Here is a 19906-nt window from a genome sequence, read left to right on the forward strand (position 1 = left end):
GGGTCCTGAAAACCTATTTTTCTTAATTAAATAGAAAAATGCTAAGATTAACATCTATGAATGGTTGAAAGATGAACTAATAGAAAACATAAACAAAATCAAAGGTGATAAGAAGGGAACCTTCAGATTTGGCAACCTACTTGTAAGCTTAATGTTGTATATCACCAAGGAAGTACCCGGTACTGGCAAAAAAGACTTTGGATTTGATATACCAGTAGGAAAATAACAACTAAACCTACTGAACAACATGGGACAAAATGGAGATAAGAACATCAATGAATATTTCCAAGCATTTAAGGCAGAGATAAAATCTAGAACAAGACTGTCCCAAGATATTTTTGACAAATAAAAGGATGACATATGCTTTGTGGTAAAGAAAGATAAAATCTAGATGGAAGCAGTTGTCCCAAGAACTATTTGGGTAACCGAAATGGGATATGAAGCTGATGAGAACATAATTGAGACATATGCAAAAGCTCTACTTGAGGCACCAAGAAAATCGGATGAGAAATTCTTTGGCAATGCTGAAACAATTAAGAGTGGTATTCAATCACAGAAAAGAATTAAGAAAACTGAACAGATAGTGAGGAAAGGTACAAGACAAGATAAAGCAATTAAGGAAGATGTATTGAAGCAAACTGGTATCAAGGAAAGTGAGTTGGAAGGACTTCAACCGGAAGCTCACCTTTCACTGGTTGCAACTTCTTCTGAAAGTGATATATCGGCTGAATTCAAAAGGGTAGTAAGGAAAAGAAAACTCTCACTGGCACCCTCACCTACACCCAAAAAAATAGGACAAAAGCAACAGGCAGTTAGGCCTCCAGTTAAGAAGTTAACTCCAAAGAAGAAGAAGGTAAAATAGGATATTGCTCCACTGGACAAACTTCTAAGTGAAATAACTGAGGATGGAAAGTTTAGAAATATTAGCAAGCTGTATAACACACTTTCCACTGATGATAAAGAAAGCATAGAGAATAGTGTAATCCTACACTTAGACATATACAAGAAATTTTTGATGGGGATTGTTGATGAAATACCCACTGATTTATATAGAAGACTAGAAGCTAGAAGGGTAGCTATTGTTGAGCTAGACAAAAAGATAAAAATAGAAAATTTCCTTGTAGTTCACCTAGTGAACTCCACTGAAGAGATAGATCAATTAATCAGTGAGGCCAACTAGATAGTATTTTCAACTGGTCATCAACATGTTGCACTTATGGCAGGAAGAGTAAATGAAATTTCAAAAGAGATTGTGGATCGATGGGATATATTCTTTGTTGCAAAAGAGGAACAAGAAGAACTTAAAAGACCTAAGAATATCAGAGTCTACCAAAAGGACAGGGATAAGGGGAAAGGTAAGGTAGGTGGACCTCCAAACCTAAAAATAATTGATAACTTGCCCCCACCTCTTTCTGATACTCCACCTATAGAAACCGTTGACACACAACCGGTAACATAGAGTATGGAGATTCCTCATGAGGATACAAATCCTGAGTCTAAAATTTTGTACACCATGAACATAGACACCCAAGGGGTAAATATTGTGGTAGATAAGGAATCAACTGAAAAGACAAATGTGGCAACAGAGCCACCGGCTGAAAATGTTGAAATTAATAACATTGGAATTGGGGAACAACAACAAACTGAAGAATCAAATGATCCCCCGGACACTGGGAAGACAGAGACCACATATGTACATACTGTTGCATCTACTGAGCCACCGACAACTACAAAAACTGAAAAACCAACTAAGTCACCGATAGTAGACAGTGCAGAGGTGAATACAGAGAAACCGGCAGTGCATACTAAGACTACATTAGAAAAACCAGCAGTTGAGAGCACAGAGAAACCCACTGAGGCACAGGTTGAGAAACCAAAACAAAAACAGTTAGAGTCACAAGTTCAAAAAGAGATAGTGCCCAAAGTGGAAATGCAAACTCAAACAGGTCCTCTTGAGAAAGAGGAAAGAAAAGTTATTACTACAACCGGCAGCATGGAGATTGTGAAAATAGTTGGACAGACATCTGTTACTTCAATGACAGAATTCAGACCAATGAATGTGACAGAGGTACTCTTGGACTCAATAAACAAAATAATAGAGTGTAATGCACAAGCTTACAAAGCTATAGATGACACATTACCAATTTTGAAAATGATAGCCCCAAAGTGTAACATAGATAATAAAGATTCTTTGAGCCAATTAGACACATTATCTAAATATATAACCAGCAATCTAATTACACTACACCAGATAAATGAAGACACATTCAAAGAGAAAATGAATAAGGAGAAAGAAAAATTATTTGAGGAAATAGTGAAGAAGAATAAGGAACAAATGGAAACCTTATTACCAGCACTAGGAGAAACAATTTTGGATTTCAAGAAAATGTACAGAGATACCTGTAAAACTGATATTTTGACAGAGGACATAGATTTAGAGATCAGAAAAGCACAAAAAGAAATTAACAATATTGTTGATAATTAAATAGGAACATCAGATCCATTTTTGGAAATTGAAAAGAACATTGCAGATCTTGAGGAGAAAATTGAAAAGTTAGAAAAAGATAAAGAAAAGATAAAGGTTAAGGCAAAGGATTTAAAATGAAAACTAGGTCCTAAACTAGATTACCTCATTTCTTTGAGAAAAGAAATCTATGAGGCTCTGGTTCCTAGACTTAAGACACCAGAAGAGAAAATGCACATACTCATTGGTACAATTCAAAGAACAGAAGTGGCATTAAAGGACAGCAAAAGGTTCAGTTACAGTCAAAATTTTGCATTGGCAGACATCTATCAGATTGTAACCCACTGGTTACAAGGATCTAGGCAGGAACCACACTCCACTGACAGTGAATGACAACCTTTGTCATTGATGTCAAAGGGGGAGTAGTGGAGATGAGAAAAATGATCGAAGAAAGATATCATCAGCTCAGGGGGAGCACACTTTTTTGATAACACATTTTTGGTAAGACAATTTTGGCAAATCATTTTTGGATATACAGTTTTGATTTTTCTCATGAGTGTTTCCATCAATGCAAAGGGGGAGATTGTTGGCAAATGCACACTCCAATGAGAAATTGTAGGTGATTGAAGGTATTTTCATTGATGGCAATCTTACAATCATATGATACTAGCAGGCATCGGCACCAGTAGACTCTACACCACCATACAGTTCACTGGCACAGAAAAGAAAGATTACCGGCACCATGGTCGATAGGAATTTTGTATAAATGTATTTTATATTTAATTGTAAAAAAATTTGTAAGTCAACTTAGCGGATTGTAATATGACTCGTATAAGTATGAGATCATTGTAGATCATTTAGTAGTAGAGAAAAAGAAGGAAGGATTAATGCAGACCTAATATGCGAATTGTAAGGCAAATTTTGGATAAGGGTTTATGTATATTGCAGAGCTTAAACTGGTACTGAATCTGGCATAGTAGATGTTGATCTGAAGTAGTACATGACATTGGATATGTATAATCCATTTTTGTAAGTTAGTAATACTTCTTTTGTAACTGAGTAGTGAGCTCTAGGCACTTGGCCTTCCTACATGTGCAGGCCCCTATTGTAAACAGTAATATTCCCTTATTGGCCAGTAAGCGAATATTGTGGGTCACAAATCCCACCAAGGTTTTCCCACACCGGGTTTCCTCATTAAAATATTGTGTTATGGTGTGTCTTTCATGTTGTGGTTGTTATTCTTATTTACTGCATTGATTCTGGTTTACCGGTACATAGTTTTGAGTTGCTTTTCATGTTATAATTTAAGAAAGTTCTTTGACCGGTCAGATATTGATTCACCCCCCCCCCCCTCTCAGTGTCTTTGGGAATCCTAACAATACATACAAGACATCATCAGTATTGTGCTTACCATCAAGAGAAATAGAACCTCTACTACAGATTATACCAGCTTTGTCATCACCAAATCTAACAACACCACAATCATACTTTTCCAAGCTCACAAAAATTTTCTTATCACTTGTCATATGATGAGATCATCCATTGTCAATCACCCATTCATATTTTTCTTCAACTTGTGCAGCCAAAACTCTTTCCTCATTAGTGCAGCTAGTACAATTAGTAGGTATTGGATCATCTTCCTTGATAGTAATAAAGACCCATTCATTATCACTTGAATTTCCTTCATCATTTTCATCATATGTCACACCTTCATCAGTAGCATAATAACATCTCTTCTAAAATTTAGGCTTGTAGGTTTTCTTAGGAACTCTTTCGAGACACCTTGAAGTAAAATGTCGTATCTCATTGCATGAAAAATATTTAAGAGGCAACTTTCCTTCATACATACCAGCTCCCTTAGGTAATCTCCTAGTAATCAGTGCTTCAAGATCCTCAAGATCTTTCTCTTCTTCTTTAATTTCCTTCATCTCTTTCTCATATCTAGATATCCTCCTTGAAGAAATTTCACCTGGATCAAATCTTTGCTTGTCCTTTCCAGAAACAGTGGCTTTGAATGTAGATTCTACTTTAGGAATAGAATCACCAAATTCACTCAGTTCAAAGGCTGATAACTTACCAATCAACATGTCTCTAGTCACATCAGTCATGATTCGGATCTCCTCAATAGCAACAACTTTATATTTGTAGGATTCAGGTAAGGATCTAAGCACTTTAGTAACAATCTCTGATTCTTCCAACTTTCCAGCGGCACATCTGATACTGTACACTCGTTCATTCACCTTCTACCTAAAAGAAGTAATGTTCTCATCTTAGATCATCCTCAACATCTCATACTTTCCTTTCAAGCTTAGCAATTTAGAAATCTTCACATAGTTGTCTCCTTCATAGAGGGTTTCCAACTTCTTCCAGATCTCATGAGCAGTCTACAATTCCATCACATTTGTCATTTCCAAATCAGTTGGAGCACTTAATAATGCTTCCTAAGCCCTAATATTATATTCAACTTCCTTAATCTCATTCAGAGTCAAAGGACCATTTGCGGGAACAATATATTTGTCTTTAGTAACTTTCCAGTAATCTTCGCCAATGCATCTCAAGTGACACTCCATCCGGTTCTTCCAAAGAGAATAATTTATTCCATCAAATCTCAAACTCTCCTTCTTGTAAACCTCCATTTCAAATCACCTCAAGCTATTATAAAAAAAAAAATTTCTGGAATTATTTGGATGGATAAGTATGAGGATAAATGTGTGTAGATATTTTGAATATAGTTGATGGGTGATAGGAGGGTGGAGGTATTAATCAAGCATCTAGTTCCATGGATAGTGTCCCTTAAAGATGTGCTATAATGAACCATGAGAATTGGAGGTGTGCTCATAGATGTTGGTAGAAATATATGAGGGGATGGAATGGATGGAAGATTAATGGGGATAAGGTTTTATGCAAAAGCTTGGACTAAAGGAATGGAAGTATGGGAAATGGATGTTGGATAATTGATGGGGTTTTGGAAGACTTGTGGATAAATGGATGGGGATGTTAGGAAGAGAAACATTGGAACACACCTTGAAGGGTGGTGGGGTTGTCGAGGATAGGATTTTAAATTATATGGAGGATAAAATGTGGATTTTGGGAAATGAGGACCCAAAATAGATGAAGGGAATGATGGACTTAAGATAGTGGATTTTGAGACATAAGGGCCCAAAATAGATTTTGAATATGGAGTATTGTTAGATGGAGGATTGGAGGACTTGTGAGTGGAGGAAGATTTTGGATTAATAAGTTTGGATGCCAATTTGGATTTCTCTTTGAGATGCATTTCTTCTATGAGTAGTTTGGGAATCCACATATTTTTTTCATTTTTTCATTTTGGGCCTTTGTGTCCTTTTAGATTTTGCTGTCTTTTGGATCATATTTTTCTTTTCTTGAGCATGTATTTTTTATGGGACATTGTGTATTTCTAGCTTTATGAATTTTATATTTGGCATCCATATTTCATGCAATAGCAATGGTATAATGGGTGCATGAGGATGGATGACTTAGAAATTTTATGGATAGTATGGTGGAGGGATATTGTTGGAAGGAATTATAGGATGTGTGCCTTTGTTCATCTTGCTTATGTATAAACTGAGGTGATGGGGTGGTGTATGGAGGGATGTAAGGACCCAAGATGGATGGAAGGGATGGAGGGTCTATCTTTGGAACATACCCAAATTGGATGTGGATGAGGAAGGAATGGACCTTCGCACATAAGGACCCAAAAGGGATTTGGAAGATAAGAAATAGAAACATTTGGATTTAGTTGGAGCGATTTTAAATTTAGAAGAGATGGAAGGTATACCAACATCTTGAGCATGAGATTTGTAGCCCAGATCATATGAACTTGTATTTTCTGTGACTTGAAGGGGTTTCAATATGCCTTGTTCATGGAGGCCTAACCTTTTGCCTTGAAAATTCATTTTTTAACAAAATATTTTTCCAATAGAGGATACTTATTATTTTGGAAACAAGATGAGAGTCCATTTTGAGGGGAATAGAAGGTGGAAGGAATTGTAAGCTCTTGGAGGAAACCGGAGTGGATGAAGGAGGAAGAGCCATGTTGATAAGTATGGGATTCATAGATGGCTTGGACAGGGGTGATGGGATCTTATGGAGGAATAGGATCATGTGGATAATTAGGATCATGTATAAGATTAGGATCATGTGGAGGATGAGGATCATGTGTGGGATGAGGAGGAATGTTAAGATCATCAAATGGATTGGGATCATGACATGGAGAGGAGGGGACACCTTGATCTTGATGTTGAATCTGATGTTGATGGTTGTAATTAATTATTGTCATTGATGTTAAAACATTTTTTTTGGATTGATTCCTTAAGGTTGGTGATCTGGAGGATGTGTTGTCAAAATTTTTGGTGCTCTGGAAGATGTTCTATAGTTGATATTCAGTGATGTTTCTTCATTTTGGTTGTAATCCAGATTTCTCTATTTACTCGATATCATATTGAATGATTGTATTCATGAGTATCTTGGTTTCATTATTATTTTTGCTAAGTTGGGTAGTGTTTTCTTAGCTCCAGTATGATCCGCAATTGGAGAATGAGCAGTGGAATTTGTTTAGTGTATGAGTCATGATTTGGGTATGATATTTGTGAAGGATGTAATGTATTGATTTCACCAATGAAATGCATTGTGGTAGGGTCTACTTCTCATTCCTTCCCACGACTAGAATGTTTACTGATGACCTATTTCAAATCTTTGTTTGGCCAACTTAGAAGATTATGTTTCTTAGAGATAGTATATATAAGAAGATGATTTTATTGTGTTGAGATATGGAAGATGCGCGAGATTGAAAAGGAAAAATCCGATTGATGTTGATGTGAAATGTGTAGTTGTTGATAGGTACCAAAAGCAAATATGGTATTACAGTTCATGTTTCAGTGGTGGATTCTCTCTTCTTTCTTATTCTTTCCATAGTGAGACTTTCTAGGAAGTGAGCCCTCTAGCAGTGAGCCTTTCTAGGAAACGAGCCCTCTTGTAGTGAACATTCTGGCAGTGAGCCACCCTTTTGTAAAAATCACCTTAACTGGTGTCACCTTCACCGATGATATATATTGAGAACTAACATTCTCCATGGTTTGCCTCATTTAACATTGTTCTTGCTATATATTATTCATTATATACTACTTTCTTTCAGTATATATCCAAAACAATTGATATATACCCTTTTGTAAGAAGTATGAACATTGTTCTCCCTATATACTATTCATTATATACTACTTTCTTTCAGTTGATATGATGTATATCCAAAACATTTAATGAACTAATGTATATAATGTTAGACAGTTCAAATAACTGAAAGACAACTGAGAGGGGGGGTGAATCAGTTGTCACTGATCACCAAAACCATTAGCAATTAAAACTTTAATACCAGAATAGCAGTTAAACCAATTAAGCATAAACAATGATCACATAATAAATACCATCTGCATGACACTAAGATTTATACATGGAAAACTCGGTAAAGGGAAAACCCACGATGGGAAGCCTGCCCATAGTCAGATAATACTTCTGCAGTAAGTATGTGAATTAAAATTGAGGGGCCTACACTTGTAGGAAGGCCAAAAACCTAGAGCGTACTTTTCATCACAAAAGGAGTCTCACTGACTACATAGAAATCCATACTACAATCTGGAGAAGTGTTGAACTGCAAAAGATAGCATGTCCTATGCATGAGTATAGTTCTGGTTAAGCTCAATACTGGAGGACTAAATCCTCTTACATAAACACAATTCGATCTCCAGTGATCGACCAAATCCTTTGCCTGAATGATATTACAATATTCACACATTACATTCCTTTCACATTCCTATGATCTCTACTATATATGATCTACAATGAGATCTTATATCTATATACACAAACCCTCGACCATAAACAATCAGGTCGGCCACCAGATAATAAACCAATTACATAATTACAAACCAAGTCAGCCTTAAACCAAACAAATATTATCCAACACATAAGTCATCTCACAAACGTATCAAGAGGTCCAATCCACATGCTTCATTAAATCAGTCCATAACCTAGACCAACCGGGACCCAGTATAGGTCCACATGCTACAGCAATGATCTCAATCTACCAAGTCTTGAACATGATCACCAACAACATCCTAAAATTCCACCAGAAGTTGCACCAACACCACTTATGCAAATCATCAAAGATCTTCATCAAAAGCTTTGTCGGTGAAACCCTCACCAGAACCAGAAACCAAGCTTCTAAGCAAACAGGATAGCATATGATCACCAGACAAAAACCAACTTACTGAATATGAATATGAGTATCATGAACAAGCCAATTCCATAACCAAATCATACCAGATCCTATCGGATCATGTTGGATCCAAATCAACCAGAAACCACTCAACCTACCAGGACCAGAAGGGTGTCGGTAAAGCATCCAAATAGCTAGTGTTGGAATCAATGAAAAAACATCAATGCAACACATAATAAATTCCACCAAATGGCCAACAATCTCCCCCTTTGGCATTGATGGAAACACTAGATGTGAAAAACATATGAGTACCAAGAAATGCAAAATAAGTCTCCCCCAATGGAAGACAACCAACAATCTCCCACATACAACTCTAAAATAAAGACCAAACTCCCCCTGTGAATAATATGTTACTACTTATCAAATTGCCATTAGTTTTTATATTCAAAGTCATACTATATATTATAGTCGGTTAGTATTACCGAATCATGCAGTCGGTACACACAGAGAAGTCAGTATGAATAGTCTAGTCGATTACAGAAGAAAGCAGTCACAGAATGCAGTATTCACCGAGATGTTTACCGAGTATTTTTTTATGGCTACCGAGCAGTAAAGTTAACTCATCGAGTTGATATTCACTGAGTGAAATGTATTACCGGATACATTGAACCTAGACATGCACATGAAAACATGTTACAAGATCAAGGCACATCTAACCATTATTACATTGGAAATTGCACTAGAAGATTGTGTATGATTGCAAGGTCAATCTAACCAATGAAATATTTTGTTTAGTTATTCATTCAAGGAATCTTGTTTGTAAGATCGAAGCAGTGAATTAGATCACCGCTTTAAGAGATCTATTTATACAGCATGGGAAGAGAGTAAAATATGTGTGTGTATGTATGAAGGAAGACTGTTACAGAGACACGGAGAGGTCACCAAGAAGGTTATCAAAGAATAGTCAAAGAACAGAGTAAACAGAAGGGTTTACCAAGTTACAATATGGGTTATCGAGGGTATGCTATAAGAAAGGTAATCTTATTCTGAGCACATAGAATCTGCTATAACATTTCAGATGTAAAGTTGCAGATATTTGTAATAATTTTATTGTAATATTGTGAAATTGAAAGAGAAACCTTTAATAGGGTAAAAGACTCTAACCAAGTCTATAAATTGTAAATCCTCTAACCAGGTGCAGCATTCAGATTAATGTTGTAAAATCCTTTAGCAAGGTAGATCTAACATATCTTGTTACTCCTAATAGGGTAAGCTATCAGAAATAGCTAAATGTAGCTCTAACCGAGCAATCTTTATTATTGCAGTAGTGAAGTTGTGGGTGCCATCCCCACCGCAGTTTTTCTCTCTAACCAAGAGTTTCTGCGTGACCAAAATATATGTGTTATGGAGTGAATCATGTATGATTGTTATCTATTTATTTTAACTTTATTTTATGTTACTGCACTATTATGTTTATGCATAACAGTAAGGTTATTATTGAAGAAAGGTTTTCGAGTACTGATTCACCCCTCCCCTCTCAGTACATTAGCTTTCCATATTGGGCCTAACAATTGGTATTAGAGCTTGAGTCTTGGAAAAGGGTTTAACTACCTAAAGAAAAAGATCTTATCAATGAAAGGCTATAAACAATCTCAGAGGATTGTGTATCTACAAGAAGAGCTGGATAATGCAAATCAAGTGATTGCAAACATGCAAAGGCAAATGCAAAAATCTCTGAAAGTAAGGAGAAGATTATCAGATGACTTGCAGGATTCTCAAGAGTTAGTGGAACAAATCGAGACATCATCTGAGAAAAGCATATCTGAAGAAACTGAAGAAATGATTGGAATGTTGAAAGAAAAGAACAAAGCATTGGCTGATCAACTAAAAGCAATGAAAAGGGAACATGAACATTTCAGTACACAGATGACTGAAAATCTAGATGCATTAAGGATAGCTGAGGACAAAGCAAGAGATCTACAAAGAGAGAAACAACAATTGGAAGTCTTCGTATCTGATAAGAATGATGAAATCATAAGGCTAACTGGTATTCAACAAAATATGACAGATCAACTAGGTTATGCACATCATGAAGCAATTCTAAAGAATGATGAAAATCAAGCATTGAAACTTGAAGTATCAAGGTTGACTGATGAACTTGAAATAGAGAAAAAATCCAAAGAAACATTGAAAAAGAGTTATGAAGCATCAAAGATGTTGGATGAGCAACTGAATACAAGAAGACCCAACAAGGATGCAGGACTCGGTTACAAAGGAAAAGAATCAACCGAGAAAGGAATTCATACTACCAAGAGAGGAGAATCATCAAAGCAAGTTGGAAATAGGAATAACATCAAAAGGAAGAAGCCTATTTGCTACTACTGTGGAAATCAAGGTCATACTGCCAACATATGCCAGATTAGAAAAGGTAAGCAAATGAATATCACTAAGTCCAATGGATATTGTTACAATTGCAATAAATATGGTCATACATCTAATCAATGTAGGACAAATTCTGTTAACAATTATCAGAAGGCAAAATTCAAAGGGTTTTGTAAAAACTGCAATAGATATGGACATAGTACCGAGAAGTGTTGGTTTAAGCAAAAGAACCACATGTGGTCTGCACACCGAGCAAATAATAGAGGTTACCGAACTCACACAGATCCTTACCGACAATATTCTGCAGTACCATGAGATTACAATACAAGGATATGGTGTGAATGTTGTGGAAGATATGGACATATTAGTGCCAACTATTTTATAAGGTTTGGAATGAATAACCGAAGATCATGGAGAAATCCTGGTATGGCATGTTTTCATTGTCACAAAGCTGGACATTTAGCTGGAGATTGCAGAGACCAACCTAGAGAAGACATTGAGGAGATAAAAGAGAAATTTAAGATGGTTTGGAGAAAGAAGGAAATTGTGTCAAATAAAGAAAGCACCTTACCTACCGAGTTAGGTGCTCCCACTCCAAATTAATCGGTAAAGGTATGAAGGGACTGCATTCTCACAAGGTTAAATCTTAAACAGTTCCTATTCTATTATGTACAAAATTCAAAATCTGCATAGTTAAGATGCAATTAGTCAGTTTGAAATTATATTAAAAGCACTTTACAGGAAACCTATCAAGTCGGTGTATACAGGAAACCTGTCAAGTCGGTTAATGAAGGAAATATGGTTACTTGGTCAAAATGTAAAAGGAGTAAATCAGGAAAAGGTGAACCGAGTGCATTTAATGTTTTAACCTAACTTGCACGGAGCCTGATAAGGTATTTTTGAGTAATTAAAGGTATTTTCGTGGTCATTTTCATTCACCAAGTTTTCGAGAAGCAGAGCAGAGTGAATCAAGGCGATCAAACTTCATTCAGAGTGAATTTCAAGGTATTTACATCAAATCTATTCACACTATTAAGCTGGTTTCCGATCTAGTCAAATTGCTATTATCTACTGAGTGTGAAGCATCAGTCGTTTGTAAACCCTAAGGATAATTTGCTAAGTTTTACCTGAAACCTACAATGGCACCCAAGATCCAAGATCTCATAGTTGTCAAAAATGTGGAGAAGCCCTCGCTGAAATATTCTTTAACTCCCAAAGTTGCCTCTGAACCGGATGACAAAACTGCATTTTCACTCATCTCGGATCGAGTCTTGTTAGTTGAAGATGTTAGATTCTTCACCAAATGCCATGTTGAGGAACTCAGTCATGTCAAGATTAGTGACACATATGATGAACTTTGCACTGATGGCAAAATTGATAGCAAATTCAAGCATATCAAAATCAAGGGATTAACTGAAGCCCTAGCCTATCCCCATGTGTTCAAACCCTAGTGGGTTAAGTTTGTCTTGAGCAGAGTACATGATGATTTCATGTGGCTACAAGAGAAACCGATTAAGATCACTAAGGAAATCATTCATCTAGTCACCGGGTATCCTATCTATGATCATGCATGAGCACAGAAAATGATATCACAAAAGGAGCTAATCAGTCTAACTAGAGTAGAATCTGATTACCGAGGACTGAAATTGAACAATGTCACTGATGCAGAACTCAAGTTTGCAATTAGAGTAATTGGTTACTGTTTCTTTCAATCTGCAAGGGAAAACAGTGTACCATGTGCTGCAGTTGACTTGGCCTACAAAATAGTGAAGAAGGGAATGAAAGTAGATTTATGTGAAGTGCTACTGAAGAACTTGTTTGAGAACCTCAACACAATAAGGAAGCCGAAGAAGAACAACTCGAAAAATACAATAAAGTTTCGTTCACTTCTTGTATGCATGTTTTTCTACTTTGAGAAGTTCTTTCCCTCAGTCGATAAAGTAGTTTGGGAGCTACATCGACCTATCACCCATCAAATCAACGATTTTATCAAGAAATTGGGAGATAACTTTAATGATATCATGGATGACTATTTCTGCAAATTTCAAGAGAAGATGCACAATAGGTACAGGATTCCACCATAGCTGGTAGAAAAATATAAGGATAATATATGTTTTGAGGTAGATACTGATTATTGTTATGTGAATGTTGTTGAACCAAGGACTCAATCTTTGTCACCAATGGGTTATGAGATTGACTATGATATAACACAGCAGCAAATTGATGCCTATTTATCATTGCCAAGGCATGCAACCGAACTAAGATATGGAACATATGAAGAGGTGAAGGAAAAAGTAAAAATGAGCATTGTAGTACCTAAGGCCACAAGAAAAGCTACAAAAATGATAAAGGTTTTATCTGAGAAATTCAGAGAAGAATCCTCCTCTACACCTGTCAAAGGCAATCTTGCCATTACCAAAGAAGATTTTTAAAGGCTCCATGATCAACATTTGTTTTGAGACCATCTATTGTTAAGTCACCTCAATCAATCATATCTTGCACCACATGTTTTAACCTCATGCAATCATTCATCTGATGACCCTTGTTACGATGGTAATCACAATAGTGTGAATCATTCCACCAAGTGGTTTGATTTGGGGTTCGTAGTTGCTAATTGGAGGCAAAGAAAGAATCTTGTGTGCCAAAAGTTCTTTGAATGTTGATTCTAGTGATTGCCCCAGTGGTATGAAGATACACTTTTGGAAATTGTTTGTGTTGTTGCGTGAATTGTTGTTAGGTCCTGGATTCATGTTTTTGTTTTGAGTATCATTGGTGTTGTTTGTGTTGAGTTGTCCTTGATCGGTGTTTGGTGCATATGTGTTAGCATTTGGATTAGCATTCTTAGGATTTTTCATGTTTTGAGGATTTCTAGATAATGCGAGCACTGGTTGCTTAGATTTGGGATCATATGATTCATTGTGGCCTTCGTTTTTGTTTCGAGTCCAAAATTGAGATTTGTCAAGGTTGGTGTTGTTCTGGTTATTGTAGTTTGATGAGTTTGTTCCTTCCTTGTAAAATTTGAGTGTTCCCTTTTTGACACATGCTTCTTCTACTTGAATGCCATTCTCAATTAATTTAGCGAAAGATGGTATACATTGAAGTTTTAGTCTGTAACTCATTTCACCATTCAAGTTATCGATGAAGATTTCCATTTTCTCCTTTTCGGGAATATCTCGAGGATATCTAAATACCATACATCGCCAGCGATGAAGGAAAACCATGAATGTTTCATTGTTCTTTTGTTTGGTGTTACAAACATCTAGCATGGTTATGGCATGTTGGATGTTATAGGAATATTGGGTTATGAATTTGTTGACCAATTCATCAAATGATCTAACAGGTGGTGTAATTTTGGATAACCATTCCATTGTTTGCCCTCCCAAGCTTCTTGGGAATAACCTCATCAAATAGGTGTCATTATGAGTAAATTCAAGGCTCATGGTGCAAAATTCTCGAACATGATCTCAGGGATCACTTTTCCCATCATATTTATCAAATTTGGGAACGTCCGAGTTGGGAGGAAAAGGCACCATGTTCAATCTTATGTCAAATGGATAAGAACAAATTTCGTTTAAAGAATATCGTACTGTTATCCCTTGTTGCATATCCTGTATTTGCCTTTGCAACATTTGCATTTGTTGAGTAAGGGCAGCCAAAGGTATGTTGTCTTGTCGAGGGAAAATTTCTTCCCTTGTATTTGTTCTTAGCTGAAAAGGTGTGGTAAATGGTATATTTTGCTCTGGTGTTTCTAGTTTGGGTATATGCATTTCTGGTATGCGTTGTTCTGGAATGTGTTGCTCAAGTATGTGTTGTTCAAAGTTATGAGTTTCATCTTCTCTTTGTTGCTCTTGATATGTATATTGTCGAGATCCAGTTTTAAAGATGTTTGAGTCTAAATCTTTGGGAAGTTTAACGCCTTTACTTGTAAGCATGAGCAGATATTTTTCTTTGTCATATTCCATGAGCCTTTCTACAAGCTTTTAGAATGAGGGATTTTCCTGACATTCCTGAAGAAGTGCTTCAGAAATTTCAGGTTCTTCTAAGGGTGGAACTTCAAAAGGATTTGACAATCTTCGATTCATACTAGACTCGACGTGTGTCTCGCTTTGTTGGCTTCTTTGAGAGCGAGTAACAGGCATTTTAGTAGAAACTTTCAGTGATGAAAGGGACAAAAGCCTCGTTGATATGTTGCTCGGGGGTGGGTGGTTCTGGTCGAGGTGTGTTATAAGTGATACACTCATCGAGCAAGAATGCTAGATTGATTTTTCCTCCGTGGTTTATGATTTGATTAAAAGCAGACTTTTGACAGTAGGCTCTTGTCTTCAAGGGTTCTTTGTCAAATTCGTTGGATTTGTTTTGGATATAACGTTTGACGTGATGAAGGAATAGCCGATGAGATTTAAATAGTTGACGATTGATGTATAAGAACTTGTTTCTCTTGATGAATTTGGAGAAACTAGGTTGTTGTTTCTTCAACATGATGTTACGATAAAGGTTCTTTCTTCTCAGAATATGAGGATTAGTCATGCATGAGTAATCAATGGTTTCCTTTGATTTGTTTGGATTCAGTTGATCTTGTTTGAAAAATTTCAAATCTTACTTTATCAAAGTGAAGGTTTAGATGCCCCTTCACGACAAAGTGTGTCAAATGATATGGTTAAAAGCTTCCCGATATGGAAACTTGATTTGACAACTTGAAAATTTTAAACAAGTGTTTTTGAGATGAAATCCGTAAGATGGTAAGGATTCTGTTGATACTAATGATGAGGTTTCCAGATTATGATAAGATAGACATGTTCTATCGTGCGATTCGTTTAGCATTTTACAACGTTTGTTTTGACACAAATTTAGCTCAAGAAATAGTCTTAACGGTTTGTTTTTGCTAATCTTGTTTGATGAAAAATGATGTTTGATGGAGAAGGCTTCTGAAAATGTTTTCGAAATTTTTAAAATTCCTCACTGTTTTGCCTTTTGTTTTTGTGTTTTGGATCACGCGCTAAAACAAAGACTATATGCGCTACAAAATTTACCCCACGCACTAAAACAATGACCACACGCGCTAGGCTACCCCCAAACACGCACTAAAGTTTTGAATGCTCAAAAATGTTTTCTATTTGTTTTGAAAAAACTATGCGCTACCCTGGGCCTGCAATGCGCTAACATGTGAACACGATGTGCTAATGTTTAGCCTCCACGCGCTAAGCTGATGCTTCCACGCGCTAGACTGTTTCTTTGATGCACTAAATAATTTCACACTGTTTTGTTTTGAGATGAAACGCTACTGTTTGGAACCGACGCGCTAATGTAAGGGTTGGATGCATTAACAAAAAGTCCTCAGGCGCTAAGAAGTTGCTCTTATGCGCTAAACTGCCCTGATTTTCCTTTGGTTGATTTTTTTGCAAATTTTAAATTTTTGTTGTGAATTTTTCAAGTTTGATGGATGATTTTCTGAAGTAGTAAATGCAAGCACAGCAGAAAAAGTACAACCATTTTGCCTAATCTAACAAAAAGTGTATGTTCTGTGAGGATGTGTTCAAATCCTCAATGTTTTAACAGGTTTGGATACAAATAATACACTTCAAAAAGACTCTTTAGTCAAGGGTCATAAATAACATCATAGCCCACTAATCTCGATACTTCGTCAGCTCAAACAGTTGTGTCACCCCCTAGAGGGCGCCCATTTTTTTCCCTTTTGCCAGAAATTAACCCAAAGTGAATTTCTTCACAGTTGAGTAGTTATCTTGGGAGATATATGGTGAGTAATCTTGGGGGCAGATTCTTCCCCACCCTTGCACTATGATGTTATAAATGTCTGGTTACTGACTCAGTTCAAAGCTTCTATTTCTATGGTTCGTAATCAGGCTTCCCGTTCAGCCGTCAGTCATAAACTCCCTCAGGAGGCTTCCCAACCTTTAGAACAAAGGCTTTACGTATCTCAAGGATACTGGAGGAAGGCTAATCGCTGCGCGCAACCATTGAAAAGGACTTTCATCACTTTTCATGTTTGATTTTAGTGGGTTGGAATTCTTGGCGTCAAAGTCGTTCCCCACTTAGGTTGTTCCCTTCACACCGGCCATAAACGGCTTTAAGAGTTGATTTCAACTCCTCGGGAAGGCAGGCCTGCTAAAGGTTTTATTGCTTGAAGTAAAGAAAGCTTTTAAGAGTGGTCTGGATTTTTGATCACCCAGTTAAGGGGAGAGCATATTCCTTCCACTTTCGAGACAAGGCAAACAAGGTTCCTTTTATCTTTCAAGGCAATGATTTGCTAAAATCTATATGGAGCTGTTGCTCCACGAAAACATGGTGTTTATTTTATCCTTTTAAGGCAATGGTTATCTGATCTATGAAATAGAATTGGCCAACAAAGTAAATTCGATGTTTTGTCAACAAAAGAAATCGATCAAAAGGGGAAGATCTTCCCTCTTTAGTTGCAAATGACTTTGGACATGTGTGATTTTTTTACTTTGCAAAAATTTGAAGTGAATCCTTTTATGCACCAAAGGATGGTGAAATTCTTTTTAAACACCTTTGTTTGCAAAAATGAAAAGTTGACTTGTTCTTTTTAAAGCCCAAAATGAAAATTTTGTCTTCCTAGGGAAAGCAAGAAAAGATTGTTTTTGTGGTTCTTTTTATAGCCCAAATAAGGTGAGTTCAATTTTATTTATCAAGAATTAAAAAGACTTTAAATTCTAACTAACTTAAACAAGCTAGTAAAAATTTAAACAATTTATAATTCTAAAAATAACATTAAGCTCCTCCCTGCAATAAGATGTCAGAAATTCTGTAAAATACCCACCACAGTAGTTAGAAAAATATAGTATTTTGTGGACTTCAACAAGTCTAACTTTAAACTCGGTTACAATTTTATTTTTTTCCTTCTATCTATGATGCGCTACAGAAAGGACTATACGCGCTACAATATAACCTAGTTGCGCTAAAATAATGTATCAATGCACTACACTGTTTACTGGATGTGCTACTCTATGCATCGAAAGCGCTGCTCTATTTTTCTCCCGCGCTGAGACCTACAGGAAAATTAGTGATTTGATGCGCTAAAAGATGGACTTCACGCGCTGGCTAGATGATGGACTCCATGCACTAAACAGTGAACTGAATGCGCTAGGCTGTTAACCGGATGCGCTAAACAGTGAACTTAATGCGCTAATTCATTTTTCCCGCGTGCCTACAAAAGTGGTTAAATTTAAAAATTGATTTGATATATGGGGTTGAGCCCCACGGTGGGCGCCAAAAATGTGTGTGGGAAAAGCGGGTCAATAGAACTCAATATGTGAAAATATTCCAAAAGACTTGTCCACACACACACACATGACTTCTTGGTGCAAGCTATGGAGTAATGAAGTATAACTCAGCTTCCCAAGGTTGGTCCCATGGTTCTTTATCTCACAATGTCCCTCAAACCAATGTTTTTGCTCTCAGATCACTGAGCAAAATAGTTTAGGGATGGCAAATGCAAGAACGAGGGATGCTTTGTTAGATTTTAGTATGAGATGCATCCTAAGCTATGCATGATCTTAGAAATGCAATAAACTAGATGATAAGATTGACAAGGTTAGTATAAATACTATCCTAACATGATATATTAGTCTATGATTGAGCTAAATGATAAAGAAAATATTCTAAACATGCATATTTAGACTAATTTCTAATTAAAAGAGGCTAAAATGATGAGCATAAAAATGATATTAAAGCTTGAATGTATTTGAGCATAAGTATGATACTACAAATTTGAAGGATCATTAAAATGGAGGAATGAGAGCTCTATTTATAGCAAAAACAGGGCAATGGATGGCCAGGATTGAAAGGTTTAATCAAGGGCCAAGCTTGAAAGTTGGGAATCCATGTTTGCAATTTGCACCAATGAAATGGTGACAAGTGTCAACATAGGGTTGGGTTCAGAGAAGGGGTTGGAGGCATAAATGCCTGAGAAGACCTTAGGGTTATCTAGAAGGTAAGGGTCAAGCCTAAATTAAGATTACCCAATGGATTAAGAGTTAATCCAAGGATAAACCCTTGTGCAAATGATTAAGAGATAATCATGGTCAAAGCATTAAATGCTTGATGAGACCCTTGGGTTGGATGAAGGTTGAGTTAAAAGAATTCTTTGACTATGTAAGAGGGTTTGAGTTAACCATTAATGGTTATGAAGACTTTGGGGAATTAAGTGGTTGGAGGCTTGAAGCCTTTAATGGTTATCAAAGACTTTGAGGAATTAAGTGGTTGAAGGCTTGAAGCCTTTAATGGTTATCAAAGACTTTGAGGATTTGAGAAGTGACCTCCCCTTGCTTAGGGATGTGATAAAGTTTAGAAGATGGGTTAGGCTAATTAGAAGTGATTAGAAGAGTCTAGAAGGGATTAGAAAGGGGTTTAGGAAGGCAAGTGGGAGATGTAGGATTTTGCAAGTGGATGGAGGGATAATAGGATTTAATTGAATTTAATGAATTTCATTCAATTTGGTTGTAATTAAATAAATTAGATTTATTTAATTTAGGATAACTATTTAATTAAATTTGAATTTAATTAAAAGTGGATAGGGGGAATTTAATTTAATAAAAAGATTTATTCATTAAATGGGTATAGTGAATTTAATTTAAATAAATTGAATAATTTACTTAATTAAATAGAGGAATGTGGATAATTTAATTAAATAGATAAATGAACATAAAATATTCATTTAGAAATATGGTCATTTTTATACGTCTACACTACTAACAGAAATGCTACCTTCAACAACAGTGTCAACCGATGCAGCCATCCACATTCAACTGGATGAACTCCTTACTCAAATAGAAACATCTGGAGTTGATGCA

The sequence above is a fragment of the Cryptomeria japonica genome, chromosome 5 (genome assembly GCF_030272615.1).
Source record: "Cryptomeria japonica chromosome 5, Sugi_1.0, whole genome shotgun sequence".
Lineage (NCBI taxonomy): Eukaryota > Viridiplantae > Streptophyta > Pinopsida > Cupressales > Cupressaceae > Cryptomeria > Cryptomeria japonica.